The sequence below is a fragment of the Aegilops tauschii genome, chromosome 4 (assembly GCF_002575655.3).
Source record: "Aegilops tauschii subsp. strangulata cultivar AL8/78 chromosome 4, Aet v6.0, whole genome shotgun sequence".
NCBI lineage: Eukaryota > Viridiplantae > Streptophyta > Magnoliopsida > Poales > Poaceae > Aegilops > Aegilops tauschii.
This window is the reverse complement of record NC_053038.3, coordinates 87,102,486-87,128,619: the sequence shown is the minus strand read 5'-3', so window position 1 is coordinate 87,128,619 and position 26,134 is coordinate 87,102,486. Positions and strand designations below refer to the sequence as shown.

The 26,134-nt window shown below is 47.4% G+C and overlaps 1 non-coding gene across 1 annotated transcript; it reads right to left on the bottom strand.

Moving 5' to 3' along the window:
• Positions 1 to 1,461: 1,461 nt before the first annotated feature.
• Positions 1,462 to 1,533, bottom strand: TRNAK-UUU (transfer RNA lysine (anticodon UUU)). The gene has a single exon. It is a non-coding gene; the product is annotated as a tRNA-Lys (tRNA).
• Between the last annotated feature and the right edge of the window lie 24,601 nt (positions 1,534 to 26,134).

Below are 26,134 nucleotides of genomic sequence, written 5' to 3'. Positions count from 1 at the left end.
GATGATCGCTCTCTAACAGGGCAACGAGGGGAGGATCGCCGGGTAGGATTATGCTATGTGATGATGCTTGGTGAACTTACCATCTACTCTCTTCTACATGCTGCAAGATGAAGGCTGCCAGAAGCGTAGTCTTCGACAGGATTAGCTATCCCCCTCTTATTCTGGCATTTTGCAGTTCAATCCACCGATATTGCCCGTTTACACAGATACTCATGCATATGTAGTGTAGATCCTTGATTGCGAGTAATTTGGATGAGTACTCACGGTTGCTTTTTTCCCTCTTTTCCCCCTTTCCATTCTTCTCGGTTGTCGCAACCAGATGGTGGAGCCCAGGAGCCAGACGCCACCGTTGACGACGACTCCTACTACACTGCGGGTGCCTACTACTACGTGCAGGCCGCCGCCAACGACCAGGAGTAGTTTAGGAGGATCCCAGGCAGGAGGCCTGCGCTTCTTTCGATCTGTATCCCGGTTTGTGCTAGCCTTCTTAAGGCAAACTTGTTTAACTTATGTCTGTACTCAGATATTGTTACTTCCGCTGACTCGTCTATGATCGAGCACTTGTATTCGAGCCCTCGAGGCCCCTGGCTTGTATTATGATGCTTGTATGACTTAATTTTTTATAGAATTGTGTTGTGATATCTTCCCGTGAGTCCCTGATCTTGATCGTACACGTTTGCGTGTATGATTAGTGTACGATTGAATCAGGGGCATCACATTGACTGACCCAAATTTTGTTTCCAGTTTATTGATCTCTAGCCGGTTCCACACGGACTATTGTGTTAGACGAGTATGCTTCAATCTAGTATGTTCCTTTTTTTCAGGGGTTGTTGAAACTATTGGATCAAATAAATTGGCGTTGATTGTGGGATCAAACAAACTAAAAATAGATTTTTCCAAATATTCAACCGCACCAATAAATTATACATTCATAGTTATTAATAAAGCAATTGCATCACAAAATGAAATAAATTTGCGCCAACCATGGGGATCGAATCCACACTAAAAATAGAATTTCCCAAGTATTCAACCAGGCTAGTATACTCATAGTTACTCCCTTTGTCCCAAAATATAAGAACGTTTTTAACACTACACTAGTGTAAAAAACGTTCTCATATTATGAGACGGATGCCTAAAAAAGATATTGCATCTCAAAATGATTTCTTTTTTTGCAAAAAATGAAATAAATCTGCGCCACCTATGGGATCAAATCCACACTAAAAGTAGAATTTCCCAACTGGGATCGACCATACCAAAAAATAGAATTTTGCAAGTATTCAACAAGGACAGCATATAGTGATAGTTATTAGAAAAGAGATTGCATCTAAAATAAAATAAATTTGCGCCACCTATGGGATCGAATCCACAAAAGATGGAATTTCCCAAGTATTCAAACAGGCCAGTATATATTCGTATAGTTATCAAAAAAAAGAGGTTGCATCGCAAAATAGAACCCATTTGCGCCGACCGTGGGGATCGAACCCACGGCCACGTGGTTAAAAGCCACGCGCTCTACCACTGAGCTAGGTCGGCCATCACATTTACCTTTTTCCGCAGATATTATATACCTATACGGTATTACTGAGAGACAACGATCAATAGCAGGAGATACGTGTAGTCGGGTGTCTTCATAATTTCTGAAAGAGGACTAGGCAGTAGTCTAATGGCAAGGGTCACATAGTACAATACATATTCCCTTGAGAAGTGCATGATGAATCCGGATACATATGAACCCATTTTGAAAAACACATTTTGCAATGTCAAAAAATTCTGAAAAAGGTGCGCGCGGACATCTCCATATTCTATGTGTGTGCAGAAAGTTTCACAGAAAAACAACTTTTTTGTAACCTGTGCAAAAAAGACAAAATTTTGTGCCGTGAAACGCTATTTAGAAGCTTTTTACTGAGACAAAACAAAAATACTTTTTTACACAAAACTTTGTGCCGTGGACATACCTTTGCCAACATGTATGCATAATTTTTTTTAGAATTTTTGAACATTACAAAACGCGTAAAAAGTACATTTTTGAAAAGCGGGTGCAGATACCCCCGTGTGCAGATCGTCCACTCTCCCCTTCCCTTTGACTTCTTTATTTCCCCTTCGTGTTGAGTGTGCGGTTCATTATCCCGACTCCTTTCTCTTTTTTCTTCAATAGCACGACCGCCCCGTCGGGGACGAGAGGCGTGCTTAGGCTGTTCCTGCATATAGTAGGTTCAGAGTCATCATCTTCATATCATTTGACCCGGTGGCTTTGTGCCGATGACTCATATTATGTGTTGGAGAAGCAGCTATCAGAGCTCACGGGTAGCATCCGGTGGTCGTCGCCGTCACCTTCCACACCGCCTCCATGGTGGACAAAGGAGTAAGGTGGTGAATCCACGTCACCCCCTTAAACAAGCCGCTGAGGCACTCGAACAAGCATTTATGGGAGACTCCTGATCCTTTATTTTTCGTCGCGGAGGCGAAAGGGACGACCGTTGACGGTGGACGATCCTAGTTTGGCTTGTTCCACTCGGGTGTGCCTGATTGGACTTGAGCTTTTGGTGATGGCAATGTCGTCTCCTAATATAAAGAAGGCCTTTTAGCACGGAGTTTGAAGCACACGATAGGGATCCAAGCAACATCGCCCGCGGCTTCGGTGGACCTACAATGCCCATGTTGATCGGCCAACCTTCACCCACAATCTGTTGCATCTTCAGGCCAAATGGCGGCCAAGTTCTTTCCTCCCTACCTTGATGTCAAAAAGGAGACGATGCTGCTTCAGGATGGAGTGTATCACAAATAGCTATAGAGGTCTCGTCAAACCAAGTGGTCTCGTTCTGACATCGACAAGATTGGATACACCAGATACAACTTTGGACCCGATCATGTTTTCTTTTTCTGTTCGGGAGCCGGAGACAGGAAAGGAGAAGCAACACCCGAGGCTGAGTCAGACCTAAGATGACATCTCATGACTACCGGGAATGAATCAAATCCCGCAATTTCTACCTTTACTCCCCATATATCTGTTCTTTTAGTTTATTCTATGGATTTTTCATATACTTTTGGTATGAAGGTCTATTTTTAATTGGAAAGCTATATATTATGCAAGAGTGTTAGGGCATCTCCAATGTTGACCCGCAAATTTGTTCCAGCATATGTCGGTAGACACTGATGGCGGAGGCCGCCATCCAACGCTACCCGTATACATTTCAACCACGTTGGAACTAAACGGACGAAATTCATGCAAGCCAAACGGATTTTCATATGAGCGGTGGCCTTCCTGGGACCTGAGCGGTGGTGATCTACCATGCACTACTCTTCCTCGCTGTCGGTGGTGCCCGCAGCTGTGTCCTTCGTGGTCGTGGCGGAGGGGCGGGCGTTGGGGAACGTAGTATGCAATTTAAAAAAATTTCCTACAATCACGCAAGATCTATCTAGGAGATGCATAGCAACGAGAGGGGGAGAGTGTGTCCACTTACCCTCGTAGATCGAAAGCGGAAGCGTTGTGTTAACGCAGTTGATGTAGTCGAACGTCTTCACGATCCAACCGATCCAAGTACCGAACGTACGGTACCTCCGTGTTCAGCACACGTTCAGCTCGATGACATCCCTCAAGCTCTTGATCCAGTAGAGGGTCGAGGGAAAGTTCCGTCAGCACGACGGCGTGGCGGTGGTGTTGGTGATGTGATCCGCGCAGGGCTTCGCCTAAGCACTACGACGCTATGACCGGAGGAGTAAACTGTGGAGGGGGCACCGCACACGGCTAAGAGAATTCTTGGTGTGCCTTTGGGGTGCCCCCCGCCCCCGTATATAAAGGAGAGGGGGAGGAGGCCGGCGGCCTAGGAGGGGCGCGCCAAGGGGGGAGCCCCCCTTTCCTTCCAACGGAGAGGGGAAAGGGGAAATGGGGGAGAAGGAGAAGGAAAGGGGGGGGGCGCCCCCACCCCTTGTCCAATTTTGTTTGGGCAAGGGGGAGGCGCGCGCCACCTCTCGTGGCCTGCCTCCTCTTCTCCACCATGGCCCATGAGGCCCATTAACTTTCCCGGGGGGTTCCGGTAACCTCCCGGTACTCCGAAAAATCCCCAATCTTCTTCGGAACCATTCCGGTGTCCGTATATAACCTTCCAATATATGAATCTTTACCACTCGACCATTTCGAGACTCCTCATCATGTCCGTGATCTCATCCGGGACTCCGAACAAACTTCGGTCACCAAAACACATAACTCATAATACAAATCATCATCGAACGTTAAGCGTGCGGACCCTACGGGTTCGAGAACTATGTAGATATGACCGAGACACATCTCCGGTCAATAACCAATAGCGGAACCTGGATGCTCATATTGGCTCCTACATATTCTATGAAGATCTTTATCGGTCAAACCGCATAACAACATACGTCATTCCCTTTGTCATCAGTATGTTACTTGCCCGAGATTCGATCGTCGGTATCGTCATACCTAGTTCAATCTCGTTACCAGCAAGTCTCTTTACTCATTCCGTAATGCATCATCCCGCAACTAACTCATTAGTCACATTGCTTGCAAGGCTTATAGTGATGTGCATTACCGAGAGGGCCCAGAGATACCTCTCCGATACAGGGAGTGACAAATCCTAATCTTGATCTATGCCAACCCAACAAATACCTTCGGAGACACCTGTAGAGCATCTTTATAATCACTCATTTACGTTGTGACGTTTGATAGCACACAAGGTGTTCCTCCGGTATTCGGGAGTTGCATAATCTCATAGTCAAAGGAACATGTATAAGTCATGAAGAAAGCAATAGCATAAACGATCATTATGCTAAGCTAACGGATGGATCTTGTCCATCACATCATTCTCTAATGATGTGATTCCATTCATCAAATGACAACACATGTCTATGATCAGGAAACTTAACCATCTTTGATTAACGAGCTAGTCAAGTAGAGGCATACTAGGGACACTCTGTTTTGTCTATGCATTCACACATGTGCTAAGTTTCCGGTTAATACAATTCTAGCATGAATAATAAACATTTATCATGATATAAGGAAATATAAATAAAAACTTTATTATTGCCTCTAGGGCATATTTCCTTTAGCGTGGCCTTGGCAGAGCCGGAGATGTCTTCCTTGTCGTCGGTCTTGCCCCACACCTCGCCCGCCGCCTCGTCGAACTCCTTGTAGGCGGCCTCTAGTTCCGCGTGATGCTGGCGGTATCGCCAACGGGCAAGGCGGGCCAACGGGCAAGGCGGATCTCGTGGACGGAGCGGTAGGACTCAAGCAGCGCCGCCTGCTCCGCCACGTCCGTGTTCGGCGCGACCGCCCTGCCAGCGGAGAGCTGCTCCTCTGCCTGATGGTGCTCCTGGAGGAGCTGGAGGTTGTAGGCCGCGTCGACCCGCGCCTCCCGCACCATGTCCATGTACTGGGCACGGACCTCACCGATGGTCATCGTGCAATGCATCAGCAAGGGTGGCGTATGCTCGTCCTCGGCCGTGTCTTCCATTGGGACGTTGTCGGCCTTCGACTGCCTGCTGTCAGCAATGGCGGCCATCTCCTTCTTCTGCTTCAGCCACAGTCCGCCCCAGAGAGCTTTGGAGCGCGAGGAGGCCATGGTGGGATTGGTACAGAGAGGAGAAAGGGGCCGGAGGAGGATGACTGCGGCTATGGCAGGGGTTGCAACTTATATAGCGGGCGAATGACAATGGTGGGCAGCAGACAGACGGGCGGGCGGCGCCGGAGTAGGTTCCTCGGCAACCGCGTGCCATTAATGTTGGCGGCAAACGAACGGACAGACGACCGTGGTGTCGTTTGCACGTGGAGTAGTCGTGTGCACCGGGATGCGGCGCGGGCGGCACTCTCTTGGCCGGCGCGCCGCTTCAATGCAGATGCCAATGAGAGATCGCGTCCGTTCCAGCCAGGCATGAATGTGCCATTGCCGCTCTAGAGCGGTGCTGCCGTCTCAGACAGGAAGCGCGCGGGCGAGGGAGGGGGTTTAGGTGGACTAGGGACCTAGTTTGTCCCCAATTTGCAAGAAAAATTACGTTCGGACTGCTCGATGGACGAATACAGGCCCGCGTTTGAGGGCCCTTAGAGCATCTCCAACAGAAGCGCTATATAAGCGACGCGCGGTATAAAAACTATTTTTAGCGCGCGGACCCGATTTGGAGTCTCCAGCAACCGCACAAAAAACGCGCGCGCTATAATTAATGCAGCACGCACATTAAAAAGGCATCGTGCGCAGCATATTTAGTGCGTCCGGTCGCGCGCGCTGCAAACTCTGGGCTGCTGCAGATGGGACCGCTTGATTGGGACCGCTGGACTCGCGCGCGCAGCATATTTTGCAGCGCATGTTGGAGCAAACGTCTTCTAGCACCCTAAAAAACTACTTGCACGCTGTAAATCTGTTTTTTGGGCGCCGCGCATTGGGCAGCTGTTGGAGATGCTCTTAGGCTAGTTATAAGAGAGATTCTCGACTCCTTTGATAGAAATATTTAGTCTCTGGTTTACAGAGTTAATTTTCTATTGTAGATATTTCTGTAATTCTTCGTGTTTTTTTTTATGACCGGGTTGTCCCGGTGAGGTCGCACCAGTACTATGCTGGTGTCGGGATGACGCGACTGCTGGAGGGTTGGTGGATGGGGACCTTTTTGTATTTTTTTTTGAACCCTGACCTTTTCGTATTGTCCGCCGGTCGGAATGGATGGAGCCAGGTATAGAAAGGGGGACGCAGTGTTCTGCCGTGGCATCACCGGCGAGCGCTAGGTCAATGCCTCACCGCAGGCGAGGCACCGGACGGGAGGGAATCGACTGAAACCGCGCCTGTTCGTTATGATCTAAAAAACGGTCGGAGGGAGAAGAAACATATCCTGGATGTTCGTTTGCGACCCAACGGCTGGGATGCGATAGACCGAAATTGAAACTGAAGAAAATCCAGTTAACTGATGCATAGGTGCTCCGATAGTTTGTGTAGCATCATGCGTGACTCCTTAACAACTGTCCTTGACAAAGAGAGCTGAAATTTGACAGACGCGCCCTTCAGAACCGGCTACGCGGTCTGTCGCTGTCCTTAACAATTGCTTCGCTGAGCTCGAGACCAAGGTGCTCGGCTGTGACTGTCGTGAAAATACCCAGCTCGTCGGACTCCAGCGCGACAGCGATCTTCGGCCACACGCTTGCACTGATGATCCAGGCCTCGTCACCTCCACGTGTGTTAACCCAAAATACTAGCGAGTAGCTAGCGCTCTCTCTCTCTCAGTACAATCTAGCGGAGGAACACTACAACCGGCGGGTGCACACTCACTAGCTACGCCATGGACTAGTGCAATGCACACACAGTAGAGACTAGAGTTGGAGTACTACTTCAACTGAATGAACACACATGGTGGTAGTAGGAGGGACTGAAAATGCCTTGTATTGAAGTGAAATGGCCTGCTCTTACAACGATGGGGACCTGCCCCTTATATAGTGGTTCTAAAACCGACTATGTGCTGGACGTGCACAACACACACGAAACTACCATGTGTAAGTACCACCAAGGAAACCTCTAGGTAAGTTCCTTGCACCATCTAAGCGTACTACTATCTCCCCTTCAACCTTGTCGAAGAAGTTTGACGTTGACGATTCCAACCTTATCATGCAGCTTCTGAAACCGGATGCTGCCTTCGTTGGGATATCCGTCTTCTGGGGCTTTGTGTAGCCCGTACGCCCTGCTCGTGCTTTGCCACCAGAGCGAGGACCTCCTGCAAGTCCTCCCCCGCACGCTGTACGTAACCTCTCGTGATGAGCCGCACCTTGTGCTTGATGAAGGCGCCATGCTCGTCCTTCTTGATCTCGGGGTGCTGCGGTCGTCCCGCATGTTCGCCGAGAAGACCCCCCCTAGGCGTCAGAATCTGTGTGGAGCGCCAACGTCGTTGTTGGTATCGAACGGGTCCGACCGCGCAGTTGGTGGGGACATGAACTGCCCCACAACCACCTCGCTTGTGGGCGTCAGTCTTGCTGGGGTCATAGTTCCTGATGTCACATTGCCCAGGAGTTCCCTTCCCGGGGTCGTCGTGTCGGACGTCATGCTAACCAGGAACTCCCTTCCCGTGGATGACTTGTCGGACTTCGCATTACCCGGGAACTCCCTTCCCGGGGTCGTTGTGCCAGACGCCGCACTGACAAGAATGGCTTCTCCTAGGATAGGGGAGTCCTTGTCATTCTTCTCATCAGACTTGCTTGTCGGGTCTCCCCCGACAGTCGTGAGTCATGCCTCCCGCACAGACTCAACGGACCCTGAGCGCGTCGGGTCTGCGGTGTGGCCGACCATAGAGCACCGTGCCTCCTGCACGGTCTCGATAGTCACCACCAGCGTGGTCGGGGCGTGCCCAACTAGAGAGTGTCGTGCCTCCCGCACGGACTCGATGGACCCCAAACAAGTCGAGGTCATGGTGTGGCTGACCATACAACACCGTGGCTCCTGCACGGTCTCGACAGTCGCCATAGTCATGGTCGAGGCCTTGTCGCCCCATGACCGTCTCTTCATTGCGCCCCAGTTGAGGTTTGTCGAAGAGTGCCATGTTGCCCACACGGGCTTGCAGAACCCTGAGAACCTGGTTGTCGGGGTGTGGCCGGCTTGAGAGTGCCGTGCCTCTTGCACGGGCTCACTAGTCGCCAGCATCATGGTTGGGACGTGGCCCACCATATGCGTGGTTGCCGTGCCTCCTGTCACGGGCTTGCTGGGTCCCGAGGATGTCGGTGACGCCTTTTCCGTGCCAACTTGCACGGGCTTGTCGGGTCCCGAGGATGCTGGGGCCGCGATTTGCTGTGCGAACTTGCACGGGCTTGACCAGCGTCACAAGGGACGTGCTTGCCGGGGTGTGGCTCCCTGATACGTCTCCAACGTATCTACTTTTCCTAACGCTTTTCCTCTTGTTTTTGACTCTAATTTGCATGATTTGAATTAAACTAACCCCAGACTGATGATGTTTTCAGCAGAACTACCATGGAACGGAACTTTGCAAGGATTTTTTATATGAAATTTAAGAATTTCTGGAGCCAAGACCTGCCAGAGAGGGGCACCTGGGTGGGCACAACCCACCAGGGCGCGCCCCCTCTCCTGGCGCGCCCTGGTGGGTTGTCCCCACCTGGTGGCCCCGCAGACCCTGATTCCAACGCTATAAAATCCTATTTGGGAGAAAAAATCAGGGAGAAAGAATTATTGCGATCCACGAGACGGAGCCGCCGCCAAGCCCTGTTCTTCCTCGGGAGGGCAGATCTGGAGTCCGTTTGGGGCTCCAGAGAGGGGGGGGGTCTTCGTTCTTCGTCATCACCAACCCTTCTCCATCGCCAATTCCATGATGCTCCCCACCGAGACTGAGTAATTCCTTCATAGGCTCGTTGGTCGGTGAGGAGTTGGATGAGATTCATCATCTAATCGAGTTAGTTTTGTTAGGGCTTGATCCCTAGTATCCACTATGTTCCTAGATTGATGTTCCTATGAATTTCCTATGTTTAATGCTTGTCACTTTGGGCCCGGGTGCCATGAACTCAGATCTGAACCATTTATGTTATCATCATTATATCCATGTTTTAGATCCGATCTTGCAAGTTATAGTCACCTAGTACGTGTTATGATCCGGCAACCCCGGAGTGACAACAACCGGGCCCACTCTCGGTGATGACCGTAGTTTGAGGAGTTCATGTATTCACTATGTGTTAATGCTTTGTTCCGGTTCTCTATTAAAAGGAGGCCTTAATATCCCTTAGTTTCCAATATGGACCCCGCTGCCACGGGAGGGTAGGACAAAAGATGTCATGCAAGTTCTTTTAATAAAGCACGTATGACTATTTACGGAATACATGCCTACATTATATCGATGAACTGGAGCTAGTGCCGTATCGCCCTAGGTTATAACTGTCACATGATGAATATCATCCAACAAGTCACCGATCCAATGCCTATGAATTTATCTTATATTGTTTTTGCTAAGTTACTACTGCTATCATCACTGTTACACTTGCTACAAAATTACTGCTATCACTGTTACTGTTACTGTTTCTGCTGTCACTACTATCAAAACTATCAGACTACTTTGCTACTAATCACTTTGCTGCAGATAATTAATCTGCAGGTGTGGTTGAATTGACAACTCAGCTTCTAATACCTTCAAATATTCTTTGGCTCCCCTTGTGTCGAATCGATAAATTTGGGTTGAATACTCTAGCCTCGAAAACTGTTGCGATCCCCTATACTTGTGGGTTATCAAGACCTTTTTCTGGCGCCGTTGCTGGGGAGCATAGCTATATTTGTTGAGTCACTTGGGATTATTATCATATTATCACTATGAAGAATCTGGAGGATCCTAAGACTAAGATATTTCCCTCAAGGACGAGGGGAGGTAAGGAACTGCCATCCAGTTCTGCTTTAGATTCACCTTCTGTTATGAATGAACTTGCAACACCACCACATGCTATTAATTCTGATATGTCACAAGTTATTGATGATGCTACTTATACTATGAATGATGCTTATGGTGATGCTAGTACCTTGCTTGATAATGATAATGTGCCACTTGGTGAATTTCTTGATAAACAAATTGCTAGAGTTATACAACATGATGTTGTTGAATCTGATGATGAGCTTGAAACTGAAACTCCTGAAACACCTGCTAGAACTAGCCTTCCTAGATATGAAATGCCTAAGGTACCGGAAGGTTATGTTATGAGTGAATAAACAACTAGAGATATTCTTGCTTGCAATGATAGAGATGATCTAGAGAAATTATTACACAAGTATAAAGAAAAATCTTTGAATGCTAGAATGAAATGTGATCCTAAGTTTGCTACTTCACCTATCTTTATTGATGACAAGGATTATGAATTCTCTGTCGACCCAGAGTTAATTACTTTGGTTGAATCTGATCCTTTCCGTGGTTATGAAACCGAAACTGTTGTGGCACATCTTACTAAGTTGAATGATATAGCCACCCTTTTTACTCATGATGAGAAAACTCACTATTACTTTATTCTCAAATTATTTCCTTTCTCATTAAAGGGTGATGCTAAAGCTTGGCACAATACTCTTGCTCCTGGTTGTGTGCGTAGTCCCCAGGATATGATTTATTACTTCTCTGAAAAATATTTTCCTGCACATAAGAAACAAGCTGCCTTACAGGAAATATTTAACTTTGTGCAAACTAAAGAAGAGAGTCTCCCAAAAGCTTGGGGGAGGCTTTGCCAGTTACTTAATGCTTTGCCTGATCATCCTCTTAAGAAAAATGAAATACTTGATATTTTCTATAATGGACTAACCGATGCTTCTAGGGATTTCCTAGATAGTTGTGCTGGTTGTGTTTTCAGGGAACGAACTGTTGGACTATTCCTGAACCACCGGCTAAACCCACTCCAAAGAAGAGGGGTATATTATATCTCAGTCCCGAAGATATGCAAGAGGCAAAGAAATCTATGAAGGAAAAAGGTATTAAAGCTGAGGATGTTAAAAATTTACCTCCTATTGAAGAAATACATGGGCTTAATACACCACCACTTCCTAAGGTGGTAGAGGTAAATTCTCTAATGAAGTTCAATGATAATGATAATCCTCACAATATGCATCCTAGTCAATGCCTTTATGAGTTTGAAAACTATATTAGAAAACAAGATCACTTCAATGCCAATGTTATGAAACAATTGAAATATAATTCTGATATGATTACTCGCTTGAGTGACTTGTTATTTGGAATCTCAAATGATGTTAGAGGTGTTGGAAAACATGCTTCTATGGTTCAAACTCAGTTAGAACAAGTTGCTAAATCACAAAGATAATTGCCTGATGAAATGAATCATAATATGGATGACTTTGCTGTTAGAGTTGCAACTAGAGGAGGTGAAATGACTCAGGAACTACTTTATCTTGAGGGACACCCAAAAGGAATTGAACAAGATTCACAAAGAGCTAACACTAGTGCACCAAGTCCTTCCAGAAAGAAAAGGAAAAAGAAAAATGATAAGACTTTGCATACTTCTAGTGAACCTGAAATAGAAAAACCTCTTGATAATGATAATGAAACTTCTATCTCTGATGCTGAAACTCAGTCTGGTAATGAACATCCACCTAGTAATAATGAAAAAGATAATGATGAGATTCATGAAGACTCTCAACCAAACAATGATAAAGAACCAGATAATGATGTTGAGATAGAACCACATGTTGATCTTGATAACCCACAACCTAAGAATAAAAGATATGACAAAAGAGACTTTGTTGCTACAAAACACGGTAAAGAAAGAGAACCGTGGGTTCAAAAACCTATGCCTTTTCCACCCAAGTCAACTAAAAAGAAAGATGATGAAGAATTTGAACGCTTTGCTGAAATGCTGAGGCCAGTCTTTTTGCGTACTCGCTTGAGTGATATCTTGAAAATGCCTCCTTATGCAAAGTATATGAAAGAAATCATCACAAATAAGAGAAAAATACCGGAAGCTGAAATCTCCACTATGCTTGCTAATTATATTTTTAAGGATGGAGTACCTAAGAAACTTGGAGATCCGGGAATACCAACTATACCTTGCTCTATTAAAAAGAATTATGTGAAAACTGCTTTGTGTGATTTAGGAGCTGGTGTTAGTGTTATGCCTTTCTCTTTATATAAAAGACTTGATTTGAATAAACTCACACCTACTGAAATATCTTTGCAAATGGCTGACAAATCAACTACCATACCTATCGGTATTTGTGAGGATGTGCCCGTGGTTGTTGCTAATGTTACTATTTTGACTGACTTTGTTATACTTGAGATGCCCGAGGACGACAACATGTAGATTATCCTTGGTAGACCCTTCTTGAATACTGCAGGGGCTGTTATTGATTGCAATAAAAGCAAGGACACTTTTCATATCAATGGTAATGAGCATACGGTGCACTTTCTGAAGAAACAATTCCAAGTGAATTATATTAATGTTATTGAAAAATCTTCGACAATCACTATTGGAAGTTTTCAAATACCTTTACCTACTGTCAAAAATAAATATGAAATGCTTATTGTTGGGGAAATGCATATCTCCATTGAGGTAACTTAGTGATTTACGAAAGTTCTTCGGTTTCATGCTAATCGAAAGTGGTTGTTAATACGATCTGATCAACCTTATTAATTGATCATTTTTTAGCGGTATGAAGTTGATGAATTTAGTAAGCACTACCTTCTGTCCCTACCTTTTGTTTTCTGTTTTTGTTAGTTAAATAAAATAAAATGCCATGTTTTTTCTGTTTTCTGAATTTCCCGTGCAATAAAAAATGACCCAAAAATAAAGTTCTCAGAATGCCCTGAAAATTTTACACGTTTTTTTTCTAAATATTTTTGAATTTATGGTGCAAATAATATCAGAGGGAGGTGCACCAGGTGGGCACAACCCACCTGGGCGCGCCAGGACCCCCAGGTCCACCCTGGTGGGTTGTGGTCCCCACGTGGGCCCCCTCACTTACCTCTTCATCCCACATCATCACTTACCTCCAAAAAAAATCTCCATTGCCCTCTCTCCCGTGTTCTTGCTCTCAAACCAGCGGATTTCGATCTCTTTGCTCGAAGCTCCGTTTCAGAAACTGTTTCGGGGGATTGTTGCTTGGTATGCGACTCCACCGTTTGTCCAATTGTCTTAGCAATTTATATTTTGAATAATTAGCTACTCTTGGTGCTGCTGTAGATGTGCTTGCATGTTGAATTCTTAGTGTTCTAAGTAGTTTGAATGCTTGTTATGGCCTCTATGTGTAACACCCCGAGAATCATGCTACAGTAACCCTCTGTGATTAAGCTAATCATGTTGCTAAACAGGGCTTGATCACATTTGGAACACATTTCTTTTCAAACTCCTAATTCAAACTTCAATTAAATTTAAAGTGGAAAATAAAAGTTTTCAAAAATTTAAACAAAAATGTTCGGTGGGTGCCAAATAATACACTGGTAATTATGGTGGAGAAAACACATTTTTATAAAATACCTAAATACTTTTAAATGAAATAAAACAGAAAAGAAAATAAACAAATAAAAAGAAAATGCAAAAGAACACAGACAAACAAAAAGAAAAAGGAGAAGGCCCCCCCCACAGCACCCCCTGGCCCAAGTGGGCCGACCCCCGGCCCAGCCCACCTCTCCCACTCGCCCCCCTTCCCTGTTCCCCCGACCGGGGTCGGAACAGGGGCAGTCCCCGCCGCACCACCTCGCCGGCGACGGGGAGGATAAGGGCGCCAGCACCCCCCGCCTCCTCGGGCCTCTCTCCCACTCGCCCCCGCTCTCCTCTCGGCCTCTGCGCCTCTCTCTTCTTCCCCCCCAGATCCGCGCCGCTCCTTCCTTCCCCACGCCCGACGCGGTCGCCGCCGTTCACCGTCGTTCACACGGCCACCGTACCCACCTCGCCGCCCCAAGGTGTCTCCAAGGACCGCCGTCGCCCGCTGCTTCGTCTGGTGCAGCCCGTTGGAGACCGGAGCCCCTGCAACGACCTCCTCGAGCTCTTCTTCCCCGCACGTCCGCCGTCGATCGCCGCCCCGTTTCGTCTCCGACGAGCCTCCCTGAGCACACTGCCGTCCCCCTACAGCCTCGCCGTGAGCTTCTCCCCCTCCTCCCTTGTCCTTTCGCTCTCGCGCCCCCCCTAGCTGCTTCCCCACGCGCGCCCGAACGCAGCGCCGCGGAGCTCGTCGCCGGCGGGTCTCCGGTGACCAATTGGTCATGGGCGTAGGCCCGTTAGCTCGACCGCATCGTGCCGCACCCGCCTAGCTAGTTAGTTCGGCCGCTCGCGCGCTCTAACGCCGCACCCGCCCCAGCCCGAAGCACCTCGCCGCCGGCAAGCTCGAAGCGCTCGCCCCCGCCCGTTCCAGCCACTCCGGCCACCACCGTTGGACGCGCGGCGCCGAGCCGCGTCGAACGCGCCCAGCCACAACCCCGCAGACCCCCTGTGCGCGAAACCCGCGCCCCTCCCGAGCCGCGCCGCCGCGTTTGGCTCGTCGGAGTCGCTCCGGCGCCGGCCGCCGACGTGGCTGGCCTGGGGCCACCCCAGGGCCACTGCCAGTGGGCCCCGTGGGTCCCAGTTGACTGGGTTGACCCAGTCACTGACATGCGGGCCCCGCCGCAAAATTAAAAAAAGAAAAAGAAAAGAAAAATGTTTTTATAATTAAAACTAATTAATTGATCTAATCACTCACTGACAGGTGGGCCCAGTAGTTAATTAACTAAAAATTAATTAGTTTAATCTTCTGTTAGCCCACTGTCTATGGCAGATGGGGCCCACTGGTCAGCTTGACCTGGTCAGTCGCTCTGTTGACCTGCTAACGTCAGCATTGCCTCATGCTGACGTCATAATTCATTTATGCTTAAATTCGAATAATTCCAGAAATTCAAATAAACTTTGAAAATTCATATCTTTTAAACCGTAACTCGGATGAAAATGTTTTCTATATGAAAGTTGCTCAGAACGACGAGACGAATCCGAATACGCAGTCCGTTCGTCCACCACACCTCCCTAACCTATCGAACTAGCAACTTTCCCCCTCCGGTCCGTCTGTCCGAAAACGCGAAACATCGGGAATACCTCCCGGATGTTCCCCCCTTCACCGGTACCACCTACTGTCGCGTTAGGACACACCTAGCACCGCTCATTGTCATGTCACGCATCGTTATGCTTATGTTTGCATTGTATTTACTGTTTCTTCCCCCTCTTCTCTCCGGTAGACTACGAGGCCGACACTGCTGCTGCCCAGTTCGACTACGGAGTTGACGACCCCTCCTACTTGCCAGAGCAACCAGGCAAGCCCCCCCTTGATCACCAGATATCGCCTATTCTTCTCTATACTGCTTGCATTAGAGTAGTGTAGCATGTTACTGCTTTCCGATATCCTATCCTGATGCATAGCCTATCCTTGCTACTACTGTTGTTACCTTTACCTGCAATCCTACATGCTTAGTATAGGATGCTAGTTTTCCATCAGTGGCCCTACATTCTTGTCCGTCTGCTGTGCTATACTATCGGGCCGTGATCACCTGGGCGGTGATCACGGGTATATACTTATATACTATATACATGACACATGAGATGACTAAAGTCGGGTCGGCTCGTAGGAGTACCCGCGAGTGGATCTTTGTGGCGGAGCGACAGGGCAGGTTGAGACTTCCTAGGTGAGAGGTGGGCCTGGCCCTGGTCGGCGTTCGCGGTTACTTAACACGCTTAACGAGATCTTGGTATTTGATCTGAGTCTGGCCATTTGGTCTATACGCACTAACCATCTACGTGGGAGTAGTTATGGGTATCCCGACGTCGTGGTATCAGCCGAAGCTCTTTTGACGTCAGCAACTGAGTGGCGCACGCCGCATTGGACCGTAAGCTCGCGCTTGTATTAAGGGGGCTAGGTCTGCTTCCGGCCGCGTACGCAACGTGCAGGTGTGCATAGGGCGATGGGCCCAGACCCCTGCGCGCATAGGTTTAGACCGGCGTGCTGACCTCTCTGTTGAGCCTAGGTGGGGCTGCGACGTGTTGATCTTACGAGGCCGGGCATGACCCAGGAAAGTGTGTCCGGCCAAATGGGATCGAGCGTGTTGGGTTATGTGGTGCACCCCTGCAGGGAAGTTTATCTATTCGAATAGCCGTGTCCCTCGGAAAAAGGACGACCCGGAGTTGTACCTTGACCTTATGACAACTAGAACTGGATACGGAATAAAATACACCCCTTCCAAGTGCCAGATACAACCCGGTGATCGCTCTCTAACAGGGCGACGAGGAGGGGATCGCCGGGTAGGATTATGCTATGCGATACTACTTGGAGGACTTCAATCTACTCTCTTCTACATGCTGCAAGATGAAGATGACCAGAAGCGTAGTCTTCAACAGGACTAGCTTTCCCCCTTTTATTCTGGCATTCTGCAGTTCAGTCCACTGATATGCCCCTTTACACATATACCCATGCATATGTAGTGTAGCTCCTTGCTTGCGAGTACTTTGGATGAGTACTCACGGTTGCTTCTCTCCCTCTTTTCCCCCTTTTCTTTTCTATCTGGTTGTCACCACCAGATGTTGGAGTCCAGGAGCCAGACGCCACCCTCGACGACGACACCTACGACACTGGAGGTGCCTACTACTACGTGCAGGCCGCTGACGACGACCAGGAGTAGTTAGGAGGATCCCAGGCAGGAGGCCTGCGCCTCGTTCGATCTGTATCCCAGTTTGTGCTAGCCTTCTTAAGGCAAACTTGTTTAACTTATGTCTGTACTCAGATATTGTTGCTTCCGCTGACTCGTCTATGATCGAGCACTTGTATTCGAGCCCTCGAGGCCCCTGGCTTGTATTATGATGCTTGTATGACTTATTTATGTTTTAGAGTTGTGTTGTGATATCTTCCCGTGAGTCCCTGATCTTGATCGTACACGTTTGCGTGCATGATGAGTGTACGATCAAATCGGGGGCGTCACAAGTTGGTATCAGAGCCGACTGCCTGTAGGAATTCCCCTTTCCACACTCCTTGGCCGAAGTCGAGTCTAGACATTACGAAAACTTTTACTAACATGGCTGTGTGTCTTACGGGCCCACGTCGCCATTGGGTGGTACTAGGATCTTTTACTCCTCGACCTTTACTCTGGGACTCTGAACTCTCTTCTACTCGGGTTAAACGAATTTACTAACTCTAACACTAGGATCCCGTGACCGCGTTCACCCCAAAGTTGGATAAGCCATAGTTGTTTCTTAGAATAGTGTTTTGAACAATTCACACACTGTCATTTGACTCCTTTGAAACGTCTTTGCTTTCAGATGGAACCCACGAGGCAGGTCGTTCGCCACACGATGGCCATTGGTGCCTCGGGATCACCTGCGGTGCTAGCTGAGATGATGACCTATCTGGGTTATCGCTGGCACCCTGAGTACACCGTCTACGAGGAGTACCAGGACTTTAACCAGGAGCAGTACCGTGCCATCGTCCACCTCTACTCTCGGGAGTATGACTCCACTACTGTGCTGCACACCGCACATGGTGTTGGTGTGACCATCGATATGGCTGTCCACGATGCTGCCTATGCTGCTCTGACACGTCTTCGTGGAGAGTATCAGGAGTTGGACACCTCCCCTTTCAGACACATTGCTATCGCATCTGATGTTGGTGCGGAGGGATACTATACTGCTGCCTACTCCACTGTCACCCGAGAGCCCTTCTACCATCAGCACCTGGTTCTGCATGCTGATGGGCTGGATCGAGCTAACCGAGCTCTTCGCCACGAGATGTACACCACCCGTCAGCACCTTTACCGTGCTCTGACGCTGCTGCACCCCTTTGTCCGATCTGGACAGGTACCGCGTACTGCGATCTACCCAACCAGGACCGTGATGCCCCACGGTGTCGGTTGGCCAGAGGTGGGAGGCTACTCTCCCGCACTTGGCCCTCTTCTGCCACCTGAGCGTCGGGCTCTACACCTGAGTATCCGCGGCCCCCAGTCTGCTGACGTCGAGGGCTATCCGTTGCCTCACTACCAGCTGTCGGGCTACGATTACCTCCACAGTACCTCTTGGGACTGATGTAGGCTTGCTTGTAGTATTAGTTGCAGTCGCCGCGAGCCTGTGTGCCGCCTATGATGTTTTAGTCTATGTACTGAACTCTGTGTACTGAACTCTATGCATGACCCCTTTTGTAAGCTATGCCGACTACTATGTAGTAGCTATCGTGCTCCTTTCGTTATGCATGTTTCATCGTGAATGATTCTTGTCTTAGCACATATTCTCAAGATTAGGATTTGTCACTCCGATTGTCGGAGAGGTATCTCTGGGCCCACTCGGTAATGCACATCACTATAAGACTTGCAAGGATTGCAACTAATGAGTTAGTTGCGGGATGATGTATTACAGAACGAGTAAAGAGACTTGTCGGTAACGAGATTGAACTAGGTATTGAGATGCCGACGATCGAATCTCGGGCGAGTAACATACCGATGGCAAAGAGAACAACGTATGTTGTTATGCGGTTTGACCGATAAAGATCTTCGTAGAATATGTGGGAGCCAATATGAGCATCTAGGTTTCGCTATTGGTTATTGACCGGAGACGTGTCTCGGTTATGTCTACATAGTTCTCGAACCCGCAGGGTCCGCACGCTTAAAGTTTCGATGACGGTTATATTATGAGTTTATGTGATTTGATGTACCGAAGGTAGTTCGGAGTCCCGGATGAGATCGGGGACATGACGAGGAGTCTCGAAATGTCCGAGACATAAAGATCGATATATTGGACGACTATATTCGGACATCGGAAAGGTTTCGAGTGATTCGGGTATTTTTCGGAGTACCGGAGAGTTACGGGAATTCGCCGGGCAGTATATGGGCCTTATTGGGCTTTAGGGGAAAGAGAGAGGAGAGGCTGGGCGCCCCCAAGGCCTAGTCCGAATTGGACTAGGGGAGGGGCTGCGCCCCCTCCTTCCTTCTCTTCTCTCTCCCCTTTCCTTGACTCCTACTCCTACTACTTGGAAGGGGGGGGGGGGGAATCCTACTCCCGGTGGGAGTAGGACTCCTCCTAGGGCGCGCCATAGAGAGGGCCGCCCCCCCCTCCTCCACTCCTTTATATATAGGGAGGGGGCACCCCTTGGAGACACAACAATTGATCTCTTGATCTCTTAGCCGTGTGCGGTGCCCCTGTTGGAAATATGCCCTAGAGGCAATAATAAATGGTTATTATTATATTTCTTTGTGCATGATAATTGTCTATTATTCATGCTATAATTGTATTGTCCGGAAATCGTAATACATGTGTGAATACATAGACCACAAAGTGTCCCTAGTAAGCCTCTAGTTTACTAGCTCGTTGATCAACAGATAGTCATGGTTTCCTGACTATGGACATTGGATGTCATTGATAACGGGATCACATCATTAGGAGAATGATGTGATGGACAAGACCCAACCTAAGCATAGCATAAAAGATCGTGTAGTTTCGTTTGCTAGAGCTTTTCCAATGTCAAGTATCTTTTCCTTAGACCATGAGATCGTGCAACTCCCGGATACCGTAGGAGTGCTTTGGGTGTGCCAAACGTCACAACGTAACTGGGTGACTATAAAGGTGCACTACGGGTATCTCCGAAAATGTCTGTTGGGTTGGCACGGATCGAGACTGGGATTTGTCACTCCGTGTGACGGAGAGGTATCTCTGGGCCCACTCGGTAATGCATCATCATAATGAGCTCAATGTGACTAAGGCGTTAATCACGGGATCATGCATTGCGGTACGAGTAAAGAGACTTGCCGGTAACGAGATTGAACAAGGTATTGGGATACCGACGATCGAATCTCGGGCAAGTAACATACCGATTGACAAAGGGAATTGCATACGGATTGATTGAATCCTCGACACCGTGGTTCATCCGATGAGATCATCGTGGAACATGTGGGAGCCAACATGGGTATCCAGATCCCGCTGTTGGTTATTGACCGGAGAGGCGTCTCGGTCATGTCTGCATGTCTCCCGAACCCGTAGGGTCTACACGCTTAAGGTCCGGTGATGCTAGGGTTGTAGAGATATATGTATGCGGAAACCCGAAAGTTGTTCAGAGTCCCAGATGAGATCCCGGACGTCACGAGAGGTTCCGAAATGGTCCGGAGGTGAAGAATTATATATAGGAAGTCCAGTTTCGGCCATCGGGAAAGTTTCGGGGGTTACCGGTATTGTACCGGGACCACCGGAAGGGTCCCGGGGGTCCACCGGGTGGGGCCACCTATCCCGGAGGGCCCCGTGGGCTGAAAGTGGAAGGGAACCAGCCCCTAGTGGGCTGGGGCGCCCCCTTGGGCCTCCCCCCATGCGCCTAGGGTTGGGAACCCTAGGGGGGGGGGTTCCTCCTTGCCTTGGGGGGCAAGGCAACCCCTTCCCCCCTTGTGGCCGCCGCCCCCCTTGAGATCCCATCTCTTGGGGCTGGCGCACCCCCCAGGGGCCTATATAAAGGGGGGGGGGAGGGAGGGCAGCAACACAACAGCCTTGGGCGCCTCCCTCCTCCCCTGCAACACCTCTCTCTCTCTCTCGCAAAAGCTTATCGAAGCCCTGCCGAGACCCGCTGCATCCACCACCACGCTGTCGTGCTGCTGGATCTCCATCAACCTCTCCTTTCCCCTTGCTGGATCAAGAAGGAGGAGACGTCGCTGCACCGTACGTGTGTTGAACGCGGAGGTGCCGTCCGTTCGGCACTCGGTCATCGGTGATTTGGATCACGGCGAGTACGACTCCGTCATCCACGTTCATTGGAACGCTTCCGCTCGCGATCTACAAGGGTATGTAGATGCACTCCCTTCCCCTCGTTGCTAGTAGACTCCATAGATGCATCTTGGTGAGCGTAGGAAAATTTTAAATTATGCTACGATTCCCAACAGCCCCCCTCCACCATATTCCACCTCGATCATATCGTAGCGGTGCTTAGGCGAAGCCCTGCGCCGGTAGCATCATCATCACCGTCACCACGCCGTCGTGCTGGCGGAACTCTCCCGTGAAGCTCTGCTAGATTGGAGTTCGCGGGATGTCATCGAGCTGAACGTGTGCTGAACTCGGAGGTGCCGTACGTTCGGTACTTGGATCGGTCGGATCGTGAAGACGTACGACTACATCAACCGCGTTGTGCTAACGCTTCCGCTTTCGGTCTACAAGGGTACGTGGACACACTCTCCCCTCTTGTTGCTATGCATCACCATGATCCTGTGTGTGCGTAGGAAAATTTTGAAATTACTACGTTCCCTAACAGTGGCATCCGAGCCAGGTTTTATGCGTAGATGTTATATGCATGAGTAGAACACAAGTGAGTGTGGGCGATACAAGTCATACTGCTTACCAGCATGTCATACTTTGGTTCGGCGGTATTGTTGGATGAAGCGGCCCGGACCGACATTACGCGTACGCTTACGCGAGACTGGTTTTACCGCCGTGCTATGCACACAGGTGACTAGTGGGTGTCAGTTTCTCCAACTTTAGTTGAACCGAGTGTGGCTACGCCCGGTCCTTGCGAAGGTTAAACAGCACCAACTTGACAAACTATCGTTGTGGTTTTGATGCGTAGGTAAGAACGGTTCTTGCTCAGCCCGTAGCAGCCACGTAAAACTTGCAACAACAAAGTAGAGGACATCTAACTTGTTTTTGCAGGGCATGTTGTGATGTGATATGGTCAAGGCATGATGCTAAATTTTATTGTATGAGATCATCATGTTTTGTAACCGAGTTATCGGCAACTGGCAGGAGCCATATGGTTGTCGCTTTATTGTATGCAATGCAATCGCCCTGTAATGCTTTACTTTATCACTAAGCGGTAGCGATAGTCGTAGAAGCATAAGATTGGCGAGACGACAATGATGCTACGGTGGAGATCAAGGTGTCGCGCCGGTGACGATGGTGATCATGATGGTGCTTCGGAGATGGAGATCACAAGCACAAGATGATGATGGCCATATCATATCACTTATATTGATTGCATGTGATATTTATCTTTTATGCATCTTATCTTGCTTTGATTGACAGTAGCATTATAAGATGATCTCTCACTAAATTATCAAAGTATAAGTGTTCTCCCTAAGTATGCCCCGTTGCGAAAGTTCTTCGTGCTGAGACACCACGTGATGATCGGGTGTGATAGGCTCTACGTTCAAATACAACGGGTGCAAAACAGTTGCACACACGGAATACTCAGGTTAAACTTGACGAGCCTAGCATATAACAGATATGGCCTCGGAACACGGAGACCGAAAGGTCGAGCGTGAATCATATAGTAGATATGATCAACATAGTGATGTTCACCATTGAAACTGCTCCATCTCACGTGATGATCAGACATGGTTTAGTTGATATGGATCACGTGATCACTTAGAGGATTAGAGGGATGTCTATCTAAGTGGGAGTTCTTAAGTAATATGATTAATTGAACTTTAATTTATCATGAATTTAGTCCTGGTAGTATTAGCATATCTATGTTGTAGATCAATAGCTCGCGATGTTGCTCCCCGTTTAATTTTTATATGATCCTAGAGAAAACTAAGTTGAAAGATGTTAGTAGCAATGATGCGGATTGGGTCCGTGATCTAAGGTTTATCCTCATTGCTGCACAGAAGTATTATGTCCTTGATGCACCGCTAGGTGACAAGACCTATTGCACGAGCAGATGCAGACGTTATGAACGCTTGACAAAGCTCGGTATGATAACTACTTGATAGTTTAGTGCACCATGCTTTACGGCTTAGAACCGGGACTTCAAAAATGTTTTGAACGCCATGGAGCATATAAGATGTTCCAAGAGTTGAAGTTGGTATTTCATACTCATGCCCGTGTCGAGAGGTATGAGACCTCTGACAGTACTTTGCCTACAAGATGGAGGAGAATTGCTCAGCTAGTGAGCATGTGCTCAGAATGTCTGAGTACTGCAATCACTTGAATCAAGTGGGAGTTAATCTTCCAGACAAAATAGTGATTGACAGAGTTCTCTTGTCACTATCACCAAGTTACTAGAACTTCGTGATGAACTATAATATGCAAGGGATAAACGGAAACGATTCCCAAGCTCTTCGTGATGCTGAAATCGACGAAGGTAGAAATCAAGAAAAGCATCAAGTGTTGATGGTTGACAAGACCACTAGTTTCAAGAAAAGGGCAAAGGGAAGAAGGGGAACTTCAAGAAGAACGGCAAGCAAGTTGCTACTCAAGTGAAGAAGCCCAAGTCTGTACCTAAGCCTGAGACTAAGTGCTTCTACTGCAAAGGGGCTGGTCACTGGAAGCGGAACTGCCCCAAGTATTTGGCGGATAAGAAGGATGGCAAAGTGAACAAAGGTATATTTGATATACAGACTATTGATGTGTATTTTACTAGTGTTCATAGCAACCCCTCGGTATTTGATACTGGTTCAGTTGCTAAGAGTAGTAACTCGAAACGGGAGTTGCAGAATAAACAGAGACTAGTTGAGGGTGAAGTGACGATGTGTGTTGGAAGTGGTTCCAAGATTGATATGATCATCATCGTACACTCCCTACACTTTCGGGATTTGTGTTGAACCTAAATAAGTGTTATTTGGTGTTTGCGTTGAGCATGAATATGATTTGATCATGTTTATTGCAATACGGTTATTCATTTAAGTTAGAGAATAATTGTTGTTCTATTTACATGAATAAAACCTTCTATGGTCATACACCCAATGAAAATGGTTTGTTGGATCTCGATCGTAGTGATACACATATTCATAATATTGAAGCCAAAAGATGCAAAGTTAATAATGATAGTGCAACTCATTTGTGGCACTGCCATTTAGGTCATATTGGTGTAAAGCGCATGAAGAAACTCCATGCTGATGGGATTTTGGAATCACTTGATGCTTGCGAACCATGCCTTATGGGCAAGATGACTAAAGACTCCGTTCTCCGGAACAATGGAGCGAGCAACAGATTTGTTGGAAATCATACATACTGATGTATGTGGTCCGATGAATATTAAGGCTCGCAATGGGTATCATTATTTTCTGACCTTCACAGATGATTTGAGCAGATATGGGTATATCTACTTGATGAAACACAAGTCTGAAACATTTGAAAAGTTCAAAGAATTTTAGAGTGAAGTGGAGAACCATCGTAACAAAAATAAAAGTTTCTACGATATGATCGCAGAGGTAAAATATTTGAGTTACGAGTTTGGCCTTCAGTTAAAACAATGTGAAATAGTTTCACTAATCACGCCACCTGGAACACCATAGTGTAATGGTGTGTCCAAACATCGTAACCGTACTTTATTAGATATGGTGCAATCTATGATGTCTCTTACCGATTTACCACTATCATTTTGGGGTTATGCATTAGAGACAGCTGCATTCACATTAAATAGGGCACCATCTAAATCCGTTGAGACGACACCATATGAACTGTGGTTTGGCAAGAAACCAAAGTTGTCGTTTCTTAAAGTTTGGGATTGCAATGCTTATAAGAAAAAGTTTCATCCTGATAAGCTCAAACCCAAATCGGAGAAATGTGTCTTCATAGGATACCCAAAGGAGACAGTTGGGTACACCTTCTATCACAGATCCGAAGGCAAGATATTCGTTGCTAAATTTGGATCCTTTCTAGAGAAGGAGTTTCTCCCGAAAGAAGTGAGTGGGAGGAAAGTAGAACTTGATGAGGTAACTGTACCTTCTCCCTTATTGGAAAGTAGTTCATCACAGAAACCGGTTCCTGTGACTCCTACACCAATTAGTGAGGAAGCTAATGATGATGATCATGTAACTTCAGATCAAGTTACTACCGAACCTCGTAGGTCAACCAGAGTGAGATCCACACCAGAGTGGTACGGTAATCCTATTCTGGAGGTCATGTTACTTGACCATGATGAACCTACGAACTATGAGGAAGCGATGATGAGCCCAGATTCTGCGAAATGGTTTGAGGCCATGAAATCTGAGATGGGATCCATGTATGAGAACAAAGTATGGACTTTGATTGACTTGCCCAAATGATCGGCGAGCCATTGAGATTAAATGGATCTTCAAGAGAAAGACGGACGCTGATAGTAGTGTTACTATCTACAAAGCTAGAATTGTCGCAAAAGGTTTTCGACAAGCTCAAGGTGTTGACTACGATGAGAGTTTCTCACTCGTATCTATGCTTAAGTCTGTCCGAATCATGTTAGCAATTGCCGCATCTTATGAAATCTGGCAAATGGATAAACAAAAATGTATTCCTTAATGGATTTATTAAAGAAGAGTTGCATATGATGCAAACAAAAGGTTTTGTCCATCCTAAAGGTGCTAACAAAATATGCAAGCTCCAGCGATCCATCTATGGACTGGTGCAAGCATCTCGGAGTTGGAATATACGCTTTGATAAGTTGATCAAAGGATATAGTTTTATACAGACTTGTGGTGAAGCCTGTATTTACAAGAAAGTGAGTGGGAGCGCTACAGCATTTCTGATAAGTATATGTGAATGACATATTGTTGATCAGAAATATTGTAGAATTATTCTGCAAAGCATAAAGGAGTGTTTGAAATGAGTTTTTCAAAGAAAGACCTCGGTGAAGCTGCTTACATATTGAGCATCAAGATCTATAGAGATAGATCAAGACGCTTGATAAGTTTTTTCAATGAGTACATACCTTGACAAGTTTTTGAAGTAGTTCAAAATGGAACAGTCAAAGAAAGAGTTCTTGCCTGTGTTACAAGGTGTGAAATT